General features: G+C 36.6%; 1 pseudogene across 1 annotated transcript in view; it reads right to left on the bottom strand.

The window, feature by feature from the left end:
* The window catches only part of LOC145693733 (luciferin sulfotransferase-like), a 37,369-nt pseudogene extending 22,639 nt beyond the window's left edge, over nt 1-14,730 (bottom strand). Inside the window, exons 1-2 of the transcript XR_014132821.1 lie at nt 14,520-14,730; nt 10,495-10,591 (exon numbers count right to left, since the gene is read on the bottom strand). The product of XR_014132821.1 is annotated as a luciferin sulfotransferase-like (transcript). The remainder of the gene's footprint in view (nt 1-10,494; nt 10,592-14,519) is intronic.

Here is a 14,730-nt window from a genome sequence, read left to right as displayed (position 1 = left end):
ACACCATGCTGGCCATCCACTTGCTTCTGTTTTTGCTTTCAGGAAGGTGTTTATGTATTCTGCAAATAAGCCACCACTTTTTGTTTTTTCATCATATTGAACAACGTCATATGCCCATATTTCATGAATATCTATTATTTTGTATCCTTTTTCTAATGCCTTTCTTACTTCATCTGCTACCCATGTTCCATGTAGCACTCGGTCTTCATCGTTGTGATTACAAGGTGCTTGGTTTAATTCATCACAACATGTACGGCAGAGTGGAAACATCAATCTATCATTTGATTTATAAGGGAGTACAGGATGAAACAGTTGTTTTGGAGGCAAAATACTGAGCTTAACTAATCCTTCTACTTCTTCAATGGTGGGAATATTTGAATCTCCAGGCAGGTAGATAGTAGGATGACGAATTGGAAACTTCTTAGTCTTAGAGATAAATGGGTACAATGAAATAACATCTTTGTATTTTATGGTCTCTCCTTCAGATTCTTGTGCTTTATGATACAAACGTATGGCATTCACACGTCCTCCATAAAAAGCGTCACGAGGTTTTAATGGTGTTTTCTTTGTATACGGATGATTACTAACATACTTCTTCATCTCTTCATTTCCTGCCAATTGTTTTTTAAATTCACATCCCCATATTTCATGCACTTCACAGCCAAAATCTTTTAATTTTTGGATTTTCTTCTTTGTTGCTTCATATCGAAATTCCATGGTATCTGTAGTATTGTTATAGATGGGTTTATCTCTGTCGTTAGGGTAGCAGTAGATACAACCATGTGTGAAATCGCCTTCATACTCCCAGACGTGTATTTTTCCTGTATTGGGATCTGTCCATACACCATCTACTTTCATTGATGCTATTCGTTTTTCCTTACTACGTGCAGCATTGGTAATTTGGATGTTTCTGGTTTTTTCTTCCCAAGCTATCCATTGTACTGCTTCAACTGATTGTACATCTCTCCATCGATATCCGTTCTTTGGTATGATACCAATTGTATTTTCCTTTAAGAAATTTCTACGATATACCAAATTACATGCACTGGCAATTGTAATACATTCAAGTAAGGGATTGACATTAGTTTCAGATTCAAATGTATTCATAAATGAAATACAGGCTTGACGTAATACCTCGACATCCTGTACACAATACTTGATGAGTTCTTCTTTCATTTTAAAGGTGTCGTTTTGATGTTCGGTATACCATTGGAGAAACTTGCGTCTTTCGTCTACTTTCATAGTATCTGCTCCATAATATTTAATGTCTGGAAGCGGCCCTTCATAGGTTTGGTTCTCACGTCGATTAAAGAAGTGTGGGAAATATCCTTTGCACGATTGAAGCCCAAATGCACCACTTAATTTACTTAAGGGCATAGGAAGAAAGCTTAGTGAATCGATGAAGGTTACGTTTCCTATTTTAAGAGAGAGAATTTTTGCTCCATTCATGATTACTTCTGGAGTCCAATTCATCTTCTCAACCATGGTCTTAATGATGAAATGTGCGTCATATCCCTTTGAGTTATGGGCAACACAGATTACTGATTTAATGTTTGGTCGACGTTGTTGAAGATGTTTTAGAAAATCTTCTATTACATTTTCTCCGTCAAAAATATTTTCTCGCTTTCCACAAATGACACAATCATTCTTGATGTTGTTATCTTCATAACACTGGTAACATACATGTTGACTAACCAAGACATTAGGTATGTGTTCATATATGTTTGCGTCCTCATCTTCTATTTTCGTATCTTGTGTGCATTCAATATCATAAAACAGAATCATAGCTTTCTTCTCCATGATGATTTTTTCATTGGCTTTTTTCGATTTTCTTCTTTCATTCACTTTCATGTAACATTCATGATTGGGTGGTACTATATCATAGCAAATGTTGCAATAAGTTTCTCCACATACGTGAGAACCTTTCTCTTTCACTACATAAATTTTCAAACACTGGGTACAGCATTTCACAATGGAACATAAAGGCTTTCCATTTTGATATGGCGCTGACTTGTGATAATCATAGCATGACTGGCCATAAAATTCTCGATTACAATCATTGCAAGTAATATGGGTTTCTTTAAAGTCACATGGTGGCTTCTGATGACAACGAAAACATACAGCTGCACATTGTTTCAAATGATCATGTTTATTTTGATATTTCTTATGACAGCTTTCGCAATAAAAATTACAGCTAAAACATGCTGTCAAGCTTTCAATGACGTTGTAGTGGTTATTTATGAACAGTAAATTTAAAGCAGTTCTCTCGTTATCACTTGGTGGAGCTTCAAACATGACATCACTTCCTGAAAAGCCCCTATACACTGTAATTTTATAATCCTTTAAATATTCCTGAAATTTACGAATTTCAGGAATTCCACCACCATTACTAAGATCTACACCGGCAGCTTCACACAGTTCTTCTGCTTCTTTTTCTATTATATATTTACTTTGATGTTTTACATATCTATTATATTCAGTTTGATTTCTTCCCTTGTATTTTTTCAGTCCTATGGCAACGACGATTGCATGTGCTAAACATCTTGTGCCTTTATTCTTAATTGTGATAATACCACGTTTTGCCTTTACATATTCTTCAGTATTCAAAATATGCTGTTTCAAAGGACCTTGTCCTCTTGGCATACGTACATGATGGAAATTCACGATGCAATCTTCATTTATAAGAAAAGCCGCATTACTTTGCAGTACTTTCTCATAGCTTGTCCATAGAACTTCTGCTGAAAGATTTCTTGCTTCTCTGAATGACAACCAAAATGGTCGATGTCCTTCTCTCTCGTTTGTGATTGTTATTCCTACGTAATCATGCTGGTCCACATTACGTAGTAAATAATCTATTAGTGCCCGTAGACTTGCTTCAATTGCCGTAAAAGGGTTTTCATCTGCACGCACGGGGGCTAGACGGAATCGTAGCATTCTACCCTCCATATTGTATCTTCTGTATTGTCTTCTTCGTTCTTCTATTATATGAAATCTATTGTGTCCATCATTACGGTTGTTATTTCCGAATCCTACTTGTATATTTGAATCTCGTTGTGCTTGAAATACGGCTAGCAATTCGTCCATTCTTTTTTCTATGTCGTCTAAATCGACTTCCATTTCTTCGTGTTCTACACTAGCCTCTGCTAATATTTCCATAATTGAGGGATATATTACTTCTTCTTCTTCTTTTCTGGGATCGGGAAACAAATTGTTAATCCAATTTTCTAGTTCGTTCGTGTAAAACTTATCATCTTCTTCTTCTATCTTCATCTCTTCCTTATTGTAATCCTCTCCTATTATTTGGGAAAACGTGAGATTTAGCAGCTCTTCTTCATTTCTCCTTTCTTCGACGTCTTCTTCTGTTCCTTCTTGTAACCACTTTATAATTTCTTTAATACGGCCTGATGCTTCTTCTGTTATCGTTCTATTGCTAGCACTGTTCAATATTTGTAATAGTTCTTCTTCATCATATTCTTCTTCTTTTTCTACTGGAATTTGAATTTCAATAGTTTCTCTTTCTTCTTCTTCTTCTGTTGCTGCTTCTTCTATTCTTTCTTCTATTTTCATTTGTTCTTCTCCGGCTTCTTCTTCTTGCATTTTTTCATGATGATCTATTTCCATTTCTTCTTTTGCGTCTTCTTCTTCTTCTTCTTCTTCTTGCATTTCTTCTTCTTCTTCTTCTTCTATCCCGATTATGGCATTTATTTCACTTAAAAGAACTTGCGTTTCGTTATTTACGCCCACTACCTCTTCTTCTTCTTCTTCTTCAATGTCATTAATGAAGACCGTAATCTCCTTCAGTAAATCTTGCGTACTCTCTTTTGCCATTTTTCTTCCTCAGATGTATATATACGTAATGCAATATGTGTAAACGGTATATGAATATGATATATAATAGGATATATAAATCTTATTTAAATGGAATATATATATATATATATATATATATATGTATATAAATATTTTGAAAGGATATATAAGTGTTTAAAAGAATATACGAATAAGTAAAAATGTAATATATAAGTAATTAAAAGGAATAATAATAATATCAACAGGAATAGGAAAAAGGATTACACTTATCTTTATTTGTATGCAACCTAAAATAAAAAAGAAATGAATTTTGTTACTTATAAATCAATATATATTAGATATATAAATATATACTATATAAGACAGAACTTTATAATGTCAATGAAATAATCTCTCATCATACCTTTTAAATATTTTTAACTTTTCTTCCTATTCCATGGGATGAAGAGTGAAACAAATGTATGCTCACAATCTCTTTCAAATGTATTGACTAATGAAGATATGTAGATTACACGGCCTTTTATACTTATTCTGTTTTAGAATTTTATCGTTAATTTTAGTGAACGCGAAATCCGTATTTCCTCCTCCTCCTCCTCTCTACACGTCTTTCTTTTATACTGTCATTAATTTTAGCGACCACAAATTCAATGCTATCTTCTTTACAACTTAACGAAAAGATGCTATTGACTTTCCCCCGGAAAACCGTTCCTACATGTGTCTTATTCATATGCTCCCCTTAACGTGTGAATGAGGGATGGAAGACATTTTAAACTAAAAGATTTCATCTCTTTTTCTTACGTGATACAGCGTTCATCTTTAGTGCACGGGAAGTCACAAATTGGAATCCTGTCACGATATGGAATCAACACTAGGAAAACTATGGAATCCATACTAATATTGTTTATTTTATATTATTTTTACGTGTAAGAATACCACCCCCCGGGAGCCCACAACTTTTTACCCCTTAGATGTCATGTTACTGATTTCAAAGTGTCTTTATTGAATACAACACCTTCGAAAACTATAGAATCGATACTAATGTTGTTTATTTTACGTGTATGAATATCACCCCCCCGGGAGCTCAACACTTTTTACCCCTTAGATGTCACGTTACTGATTTCAAAGTGTCTTTATTGAATACAACATCTTCGAAAACTATGGAATCGAAACTAATACTGTTTATTTTAAATTATTTTTACGTGTATGAATATCATCCCCCGTGAGCTCATCACTTTTTACCCCTTAGATGTCATGTTACTATTTTCAAAGTGTCTTTATTGAATACAACACCTTCGAAAACTATGGAATCGGTACTAATATTGTTTATTTTAAAATATTTTACGTGTATGAATATTACCCCCTAGGGAGACCCCATGAGCTCACCACTTTTTTTACCCCTTAGATGTCATGTTACTATTTTCAAAGTGTCTTTATTGAATGCAGCACCTTCGAAAACTATGGAATCGGTACTAATATTGTTTATTTTAAAATATTTTACGTGTATGAATATTACCCCCAGGGAGCCCCTCGACAAGTGAACTTTATGTTACATAATATTATTACATGAGTACTGTACTTTGATCTAAGGGGACTCGGTGAATCAATGGTAAAGCGTTCACTTGTGATGCGATAGGGGACCTTGTTGATTTAGTGTCCACGTCTCATATAGCCTCGCTGCTGAAAGGGACGCTATGACAATATAGATGAAAGTATTTTACAAGTACTTATTGTCTTTTCGAGTGCAAAATAATACGCGTTCAATACTACACAGAGGCTTGTAGTGTTTGAGCCCCGTCGCCCAAAGCTTGGACCTCTCCCAACAAAAAATTTCTTAATGCACGCCTGTGTACATAGCTAGTATACGAATTCTATGACGGGATTCTGAGCATTTTAGAAGAAATTGATGATAATAATAGGGAATATTTTAACTACTTTCGTCCTTTTAAAGTAATATCACATACAGCTTAGACTATAATATGGAGAAAACTGTATAAAGTTCAACTTCCTAGATCCACTTAAAGAGATGAAGAAATGTTCTCTTATTTGAGAATAGACAATTGTTTTAACTTGAAGATTTGTGCCCCATGATGAAATCGTGGGGTTCTGTGGATCAGTGGTAAAGCGTTCACCTCCGGTGATTGGGGTCTCTGGTTCAATCCTAACTTTCGTCGTGTGAACTTTGTGGTGCATATAGCCTCGCTGCTGAACGGAACGTTAAACTCAAAAATCAATCAACATCATGTGTACATGAGTATCGACATCCGAGATGTATAAGCAACACTAGTTTTGTCAAGTTTTAGATCTCAAACACTGTTTTAATATTACCTAAAACACACACACACATACATATCTTCGCTTCGTGTTGTCTGAAACCATGACCTAAGATAATGTTGACGCGACAGCTGGAGAACAACATTGAAATACAAAACATGTTCTGTTATCTTATTTTTCTGCTCTTTGCAAGTAGACATTGCAGATACAGAAACTCTCTCTCAGTTCGTTGACTTGTGTATGTGTATTTAACGTTAGATTTCACTCTTATTAACATTAGAAAATTATGAAATTAACTTCAGTGCCTCAGTGGTAGAGTGTTCACCTCTGGTGCATGAGGTCCCGTGTTCAAATCACGTCTTTTTTTTTCTATATACTTGTCATTAATTTTAGCGACCACAAATTCCCTGCTTCCTTTACAACTTAACGAAAAGATGCTATTGACTGTCCCCGGAAAACCGTCCTTATCATTTCATTTTACGTTCCAGAGGGCACGGTGGCTCAGTGGTAGAGCGTTCACCTCAAGTGCTTGGGTCCCTGATTCGATCCCAGTTCGTGCCCTATGAACTTTGTGGTGGACAAACATCATATGCGTGGATTTCCCTTCGGAGTTCATCAGTTTCCTTCCACTTTCTTCATTACATCATTTCATTCATTTTTTCATTATCACCTCACCTTCATTAGCCTAGTAGACGTAACCGTAGGACGTAAAACTCGATGGACAAACACCGTGTACGTGAATTTAATGCAACATTTCATTCATTCATTTCTCATTACCATCGTCCCGGCTGGAGCTCATGTGATTCGGATTCCACGTTAATCAGTAGGTCCACGTCTCATATAGCCTCGCTGCTGAAAGGGACGCTAAACTAAAATCAACTCAACTCATCAACTCATCATCACCGCCTGCATTAGCATAGCCGACATAACTGTAAGACGTAAAACTTAGTGGTTCAGATTCCACGATAATCAGTAGGTCCACGTCTCATATAGCCTTGCTGTTGAAAGGGACGCTGAACTAAAATCAACTCAACTCATCACCATCGCCTCCATTAGCATAGCCGACATAGAAAGACAGACAGACCTTGTTGGCTTTATTGTTGGACGTAAATCTCTTCATTGTTTAAAAGATTTCATTTACAAACAGAAAGACAGACGTATACATCATATTATCAAAATTAAAATACCAAGTCTACAGACACTTCTTGCGACAATTGCAATGCGAACCAGAAAACATTCAAGAATTCCATCTTATCATTTTTCTTAGAAGCATCATAGAAGTTCGCTTATGTGTTTTTAACTAGGGCAGTCTTGTTATCTCGTTGTAGTACGTATCATCAAAACATTTGACAATGGCATCTTATCTGTTGTTCTTGAAACTAAACCATTTTAAGATGAAGTTCAATGTACTAACAAAACAGAGGAAGAAAGAGACTAACAAAACAGACATTCACATATGTGTCTGTGTGTTTTTTTTAAAATGTTAGAACATGAACGGAACTTTGAATAAATACACTTGTTCTTTCAACTGCCTTTATAACTAAATGAAGAAAGAACATATATATTTTACTTACCTATTTTAATAAGAACGAGCGGTATCACAAAACACACATACACTACAGTTTTAGGTTGAAAACACAATCAATTGATAGGATTTAATCCTAAGAACTTAAAGCACAAAACACTCACTACAGTTTAAGCTGAAAACACAATCAATTGGTAGGTTTCAATCGTGGTAACTGAAAGGACTCTGATGAAGATCCGGTAGACGTTCAAGAGTCTTTGCGGGAGGGGGGCGGGGCTTGGGAATTCAAATTAGCTAACCAATACAAGGCGACTAGAAAAGGCGTGTTTTTTCATGAACCTATAGCTGATGGTAACCCTAAAAGGCATGTTTCATCTTGTTTCTAGCAACATGATGTTCTCAAAGGCTATGAACATAACAACTAAACAGGAAGTGATATCGATTTACTTAGCATAGCAGATATCATCCTGTGAATATTCATATAACACACTTCACACCCTACGTTTTAAACAATATGATATGCTATGAGAAGTTTCCATTATTAGAATTTGCTCAATCAATGGAATCCATTCGCAGGAGGTGTGGGGGAAAGGAGTGTATAGGTATGTGTTTCGTTATGAGACTTATATCTGGTTTCATGTCTCACGTCTTTAAAAAATTGTGAAATACAATATTTACCTTAGCAACTAAGCCAATTTCGTGAGAGGCTTTGATCATTTGACTATCACGTCTTCTACAGACACTTTGTGGGAATAGGGCCAAGGGGCTAATCAACATGATTTTGCATGAGTATGTGTTTCGTTATGAGACTCATATAGTGTGTCTCATCTCACGCTTTTAAAAAAATCATGACATATAATCTTTACCTTAGCAACTAAGACCAATTTCATACAATCTCCTGAGAAGCTTCGATCATTTGAATATCATGCTTTCAGTTCATATTCTCCAGACATCTCGTGGGAATAGGACCAAGGGGCTAAATCGCTTATGCTCTTTCAAGACAAAAATCAATCAATCAATCAATTGGGAAGCTTCGATCATGATAACTTCTGTGCTAGCCGTAAAAGGCTATGAACATAGCAACTAAAGGCTTGTCGAAACTTGCCTCCCAATTCCAGAGGCTATGAACATAGCAACTAAAGAGGAGTAGGGGGTAACGGGGATTCAAATAAACCAAAATTTTCCCACGCGCTTCTGTACTACCCGTAAAAGGCTATGAACATAGCAACTAAAGGCTTGTCGAAACTTGCCTCCCAATTCCAGGAAATGATATCGATTTCTAGGAAAACAAGATAATTTTTTGCTGACTCGGCCGTCTATCGGCACCCACTTCTACTGTGAGACGAAAGGAAGTATCTGTTGCAGCTATGTTAGTGAGGTAGTTGTTTCAACAGTGTTGAATATCTCAGTGTGCTAGCACGAATTCCACTTTAATCCCAAGAAACAGAAGAGACAGTCAAATATGCTCATGGTAACATTTTACTTCTGGATTACCATGAAATTTCGTGTTCAGAAACATATTTTTTCTTATCAGAGGTCATTCCTGCAACCAGTGTAATACGAATGTTGATTTGTGCTGCCTGAAAGTGGCCAAGGATGAAAAATTGCTTAACTTTAACAAGTACGTGGAAGTGCTAAAAGCAAGTCGAAAACACCCCTATCCTTTTATAGTAGAACATGAGGCACCTATTATCAAACAGTGGAAGGATGGATTTGCAAATATAATGAAAAGTAAACCATCAGTAACTCGATATATTTTCCAGGTTCAGTCCAGTGCAGAACTTTGTTTCAAACCATCAGGTGGCAATCTACTGCTGATGCATACACTGGTGCATACATGCCGATTAAGTGCATTATTCTATCGGACTGTGACTTAAATCTTGTAGATATTATGTTACTGTAGGAAGTCAACCATTGCAGCTGAACCAGCTAAAGAACGAAACGTACGGAGGATATAGATACTGCTGCTTGGTAACTAACAAAATGTCCTGTCAAGACAGACATGGGAGATGCAGAAGATGTCTGGCTTGACGGAACATTTTGTTAGCTTCATGAATAGGTTTTACCAGCTGTACACAAAGCATAGACTGTTTCTAGTGCCCAGGATTGTTATATGTCCAGTTTCTACGCAACACATGGACTACTTTCATGTTTTATTGTTACAGGCATATTGTACTGTTTACTTTATCTGTTTTCCTTACTTTGTAATTAAGTTTCTTTATTTTCACAAAGTGTATCATACGACTGCTGCGATATATGTACACGAGAATTCTACAAAGTTGTTCTACCTAACACGGGCTTATAAAAGGCTTTTTAAAAACATCCATATTTAGGTTACTTTGAAACAAACTATATATTTTTTGTATTTCATAGAAGAAAAAGAATAAATACGTGTTGCTCTTCTAGGGTGCACATTTCCAAACGTTAAATTAAAAATTGCTAATATATGTTTAAAATGTTTACACACAACTTTTTCAAAACATGGTTTCCCGTTATGGGCCCCTTACATAGAACTCCTCAATTTATATTATGTAGACGCTCCTCATGATATATTGTTTACCTTTGAACAATTGGCAATTCAATCGAACACCTTCATCATCTTGCAAAGCCTCACTTACCGCAAGTGTACATTTACTGCTAAAGTTTGTTAGACCTGGTGAGCACTGTTGTAAAGTGACAGTTCAAAGAACTTACTATGTGAAAGATAATACTTTTTGATCCCAAATCAAAATTGTGTCAGTCGTATACTCTTCGTTTTTCCTAAAGAACCAAATAAAAATGCTTGGTGAAACAAAGGAATATTGTGATCGGAAGATATTTCCTTCGAATCCAAATCAAAGTAAGTTCTGTTGTTTGATTTATCGCAAGTTATAATAAATAAAACTCACTCGAAGTACGGAAATCTCGTAATTTGAGGTTCCTCTGCTCCCTTGTAATCCAAATCATGACCTACCAACCACATTAGTTCTTGAGTCCATGTTGTTCCTGCACAAGAAAGAGAAATCGTAATTATAATTACAAACAGAATAAATACACTTATGAGGCCACCATTAAAATCCGTCCCTCTGACCTTAACTTGCATACAACATATGCAATCTTCAGCCTATAGGGTTCTTCACTGCTAAGTTGTAATGGTGATCTGAGAAAGACAGTATATTTACGATTAAAATTTAAAGATACGAGGGTTGGGGCAAAAGTCATGGCAACTATTTTTTGTCTTGAAGATACCAGTCCGGTTGGAAAATCTGACATATACATACGAAAGGACAAGGTGTTAACTACATGTGTGGACAATGAATACCACTGAAATATCGTAACACACTAATTTATTACGGTAGTATACAGTGCTCTATGGTCTTGACGGTGCAAAAGAATGACAACACAGTACGCATACAGTTGGCATGACAAACCTGAGCATAGAAAACCTCAAAGTAGTCCCCTGCTACTTGCACCACGCGCTGCCAACGATGTGGGAGGCGTTGAATACCATCCGCCTCAGCATTTGCCACACCATGTGTGAATCGGGTCACCTGTTCGCGCACAGCATTAGCAATGTCCTCGTGTGTTGTAAGCCGCCTACCACATAGTGGTTCCTTAATCTTTCGAATGAGATCAAAGTCACCGGACGATATGTCAGGAGAGTACGGTGGGTGGATGACGACACGTGCCACGTCGGTCCGCACACTGACAGGTCGTCCCGAACATTGCTCATCACTGATTGACACAAGTCCTTGCTGAAACTTTCCTACCCACTGTGCTACTGTCCGGTATGGTAGGGCATTATTACCAAGCGCTTCTACTAATTCACTGTGACATTCCATCGCATTTCATCCTCGGAGAACGGCTATTTTGAGGAAGCGCAATGTTCAACACGGGTTACTTCCATCTCGCACGACACTCACCAACTGACTGATTTCACAGGCCTCGCTGTGCTACTACAAGCTATCACAGAGCCATCTGTTGTTCTGCATACACACTATGCTTGCAGAACTTCCACACGACACATAGAAGTTTGTGATCCGCTCACGTATCTGCAAGAAAAAAAATAGTTGCCATGACTTTTGCCCCAACCCTCGTATATATGTTTTTGTATGTATTTATGTGAAGAAAAATACATGTAGAATGAAACTGATTTAAAACATTCAGGAGGTGTTCATGGATCTGAACACGAGTTTGCTACATAGAAATGTGATTTATGGTAATGGTGATCCCAATGAGTTACTTATGCATGGTGGTGAGTGATCTATACATGGTGGTGATACGGTACTCATCTTAATAACAATTTAACTTCCACGAGTAACTAAATAAACACTTGCAGATGCTCAACGTCTGTCTGCGGTATGATATTCCATATTTGGGGCGTCTCTTGAAAGAAATGAGCGATCGTCTTTACCAGAGCCAAACTGTGATCAGAAATCCTACCATTACCACACTGTGCTCAATAGGAATTAGATACGTGAGCCTACAAAATCTAGCTCGTTGGCCTATTCCGACTAAATCACATTAGATTATTCTACCAGTTAGAAGATACATGGAGTCCTTCTGGACTAAAGTGTTCCTCAAAGCGTCCAGCTAAGATAAGAAATCAGGATTTATAAAACTATGAACATTCAGCGCGTTTATCATAGTCCGCGAATAAAGACAAGAGGCAGATTAGCTATATTGTTCATTGTCATCCATACTGGAAAGATGCTGTTGGTTCGGCAGATTTTTCCATCCACTTTCAGAACCCTAAGAATTACATTCTGCTTACTGTCTAACATAAGAAATATATTGTTATCGTTCTATACCTTCGCCCGTCCTTGCTCTCGCTTCTGTAGTCTTTCAATACTACCGGTCCCAAAGATGCTCTCTGGGATGATTAAGTGTCAGCTGCAGAGAAACACACAAATTGATTCCTCTGTATCAGTAGATGTACTATAGAGAATATCTACTGTGGGAACATCATCTCATATTTTGTACATTACAGATGGACCAGTAGCACACCACGACTCACGCAAACAGTAATTCTGCAGAACGAACACCTTTTGTATCACATCCCAAGTATGCGCAACGATCATAGTTATTTAATTGTGATATGTGGACAAAATGCGTTCTCATTACTCCTACGGAGTATGCCAGTACAATTTACTGAAAGGAAGGCTAAATTGCATTAAGAATTCGTGATACAGTTTTCGTTTGGGATACAGAAACAAAATGACTAGGTCGATGTAACTAAGGCACATATTTGCAGTACCAGCGCAATATTGCCTTTGAAATCAATCGGATTCCCAGTTTCTCGAGCTGTACTTTCATGTGTTAAAGTAATTATTGTAATGTGTATCAGCATCAATACAGATCTCACTTTTGAATGTCGCCTCTGTAGCCTATTTTCCAGAATATTTATCTGCAAGAGATGAAGTGTACAGAAGATAAAATGGTTGATTGATTGATTTGTATTTTAGGGTATATTTCACTCACAAGGCACATGAGACGCGAATCTACAACTTGACGTGTAATCCGAACCAGAAGAGCTCCCACCGGCAATTGAACCTGGTTTCCTGCGAAAAATATGTGTATCTTATCTATGTAGTACTGAGGGAGATCACAGTTTCTAAATATGGCAAAATTAACAAAGTTGTACTCTATAATATGTCTTGTGATATAGACAAATCTAATTGATCATACTGCCATCTGGTGTGTAATGCAGAAAGCTATGACCTGTCTCTCGACGCGTCACTGTAAGGGACGAGTTCGTTTAAAGAACACTCGAGGTGTGTTTAGAAAGAGATTATATCACGTACCATAAATGGGATTCGAACCGAATACAGGCAAGCCTTGAGATCGCCGGAGTAATATCTGAGGGAGCTCGATTAAACAAGCTGGTAATAGCATGAAGTTATTTCTTCTATTATTTTTGAAACGTCAGCAAAATTTATGTACAACTAGATATAACATAAAGAAAAGAAATTCTGTTTATAATGTTCTTCGTAAACAATTCATAATGTACCCACTGTGTTCAAATATGAGGATGATTTTTTAGTATCTGTTCTTATGACAAGTTGAAGGTACATATGGCATATTGAACAAAGCAGATGAATGTTTTAATTTGTTAATCGTACCATTGGCTGCATATTTCTTCCCTTCCTGACAGTTATAATCATCATGTTAGAGCAGGAAGTGTATGATAGTATTACTAATCATAATGAAAATGTTTCTTTTCAGAAATGAGGGCTTCAATCAATAGAAGATGTATGCGAGACGTAACATTCCAGAATGCTTGAAGAGAATTGCCAGAACGAATTTAAAAAGGATTTCTGTTCGAAATTTATATGAAATTGTTTATTCAATTTATTTGATTAAATTCAATAGATAATATATGTTTGGAATCTGCATATAAGGGGATCTATTGAATTAGCTATATTGAGCTGTCACTTGTTATCATCGTATATATACACTGATGCAGATATAATCATTGGCCACCGGTTACTATTTAGTACCAAAATGTTAACCATCCTCGTAGGTATTGATCAACACTAATGTCATCTCTCTATGACTTACGGTTCCCGAGATATGGCTCTGTAAATCTCCCAAAATCGGAACTTTTTTGGCCAATATCTCGGGAATGGTAAGATGACGCGAAAAATTCCATCACTTTCTCAGATAGTGTTTGATGCTCCGTCGACTGGAGGGCTCAAAATTGAAAACTTTGCAAATAACCGAAACACACACACACACACAGACGCAGAGAATTCAGTAACGAATTTTATAAGTTCATTGAAAATCAGTTTGGTAATAAAGGTTAATCTCAGTCTAAAGTATATGCTACATCTCAGGTATTCAGATAGATTCAGGAAAGAATTGACATAGAAAAAGAAACAGAAAAAGACATTTGAAAACAAGAGATGAAGATTAAATAATCATTAACCGTTACCTGATCGGGGAAATGTGGAGATCCAAACATCATCTGGACGAACTTCAAAATTATAGAGTTTGGCAGCGTGTTTCCTGTACTAAGAAGGATAAAAATATTTCTCTGGTCCTACTTGAACGAAGCCTGTCTTCTCTCCGTGGTACAGTTCGAGAAGCTCACGGTTCAGCTCTGGATCAATGTTTTTAATTTCAAATGGGAATGACATGGCTTC

The sequence above is a fragment of the Thermobia domestica genome, chromosome 8 (assembly GCF_964235325.1).
Source record: "Thermobia domestica chromosome 8, izTheDome1.hap1.1, whole genome shotgun sequence".
NCBI classification, from domain to species: Eukaryota; Metazoa; Arthropoda; class Insecta; order Zygentoma; family Lepismatidae; genus Thermobia; species Thermobia domestica.
This window is presented reverse-complemented; position numbering and strand designations above follow the sequence as displayed.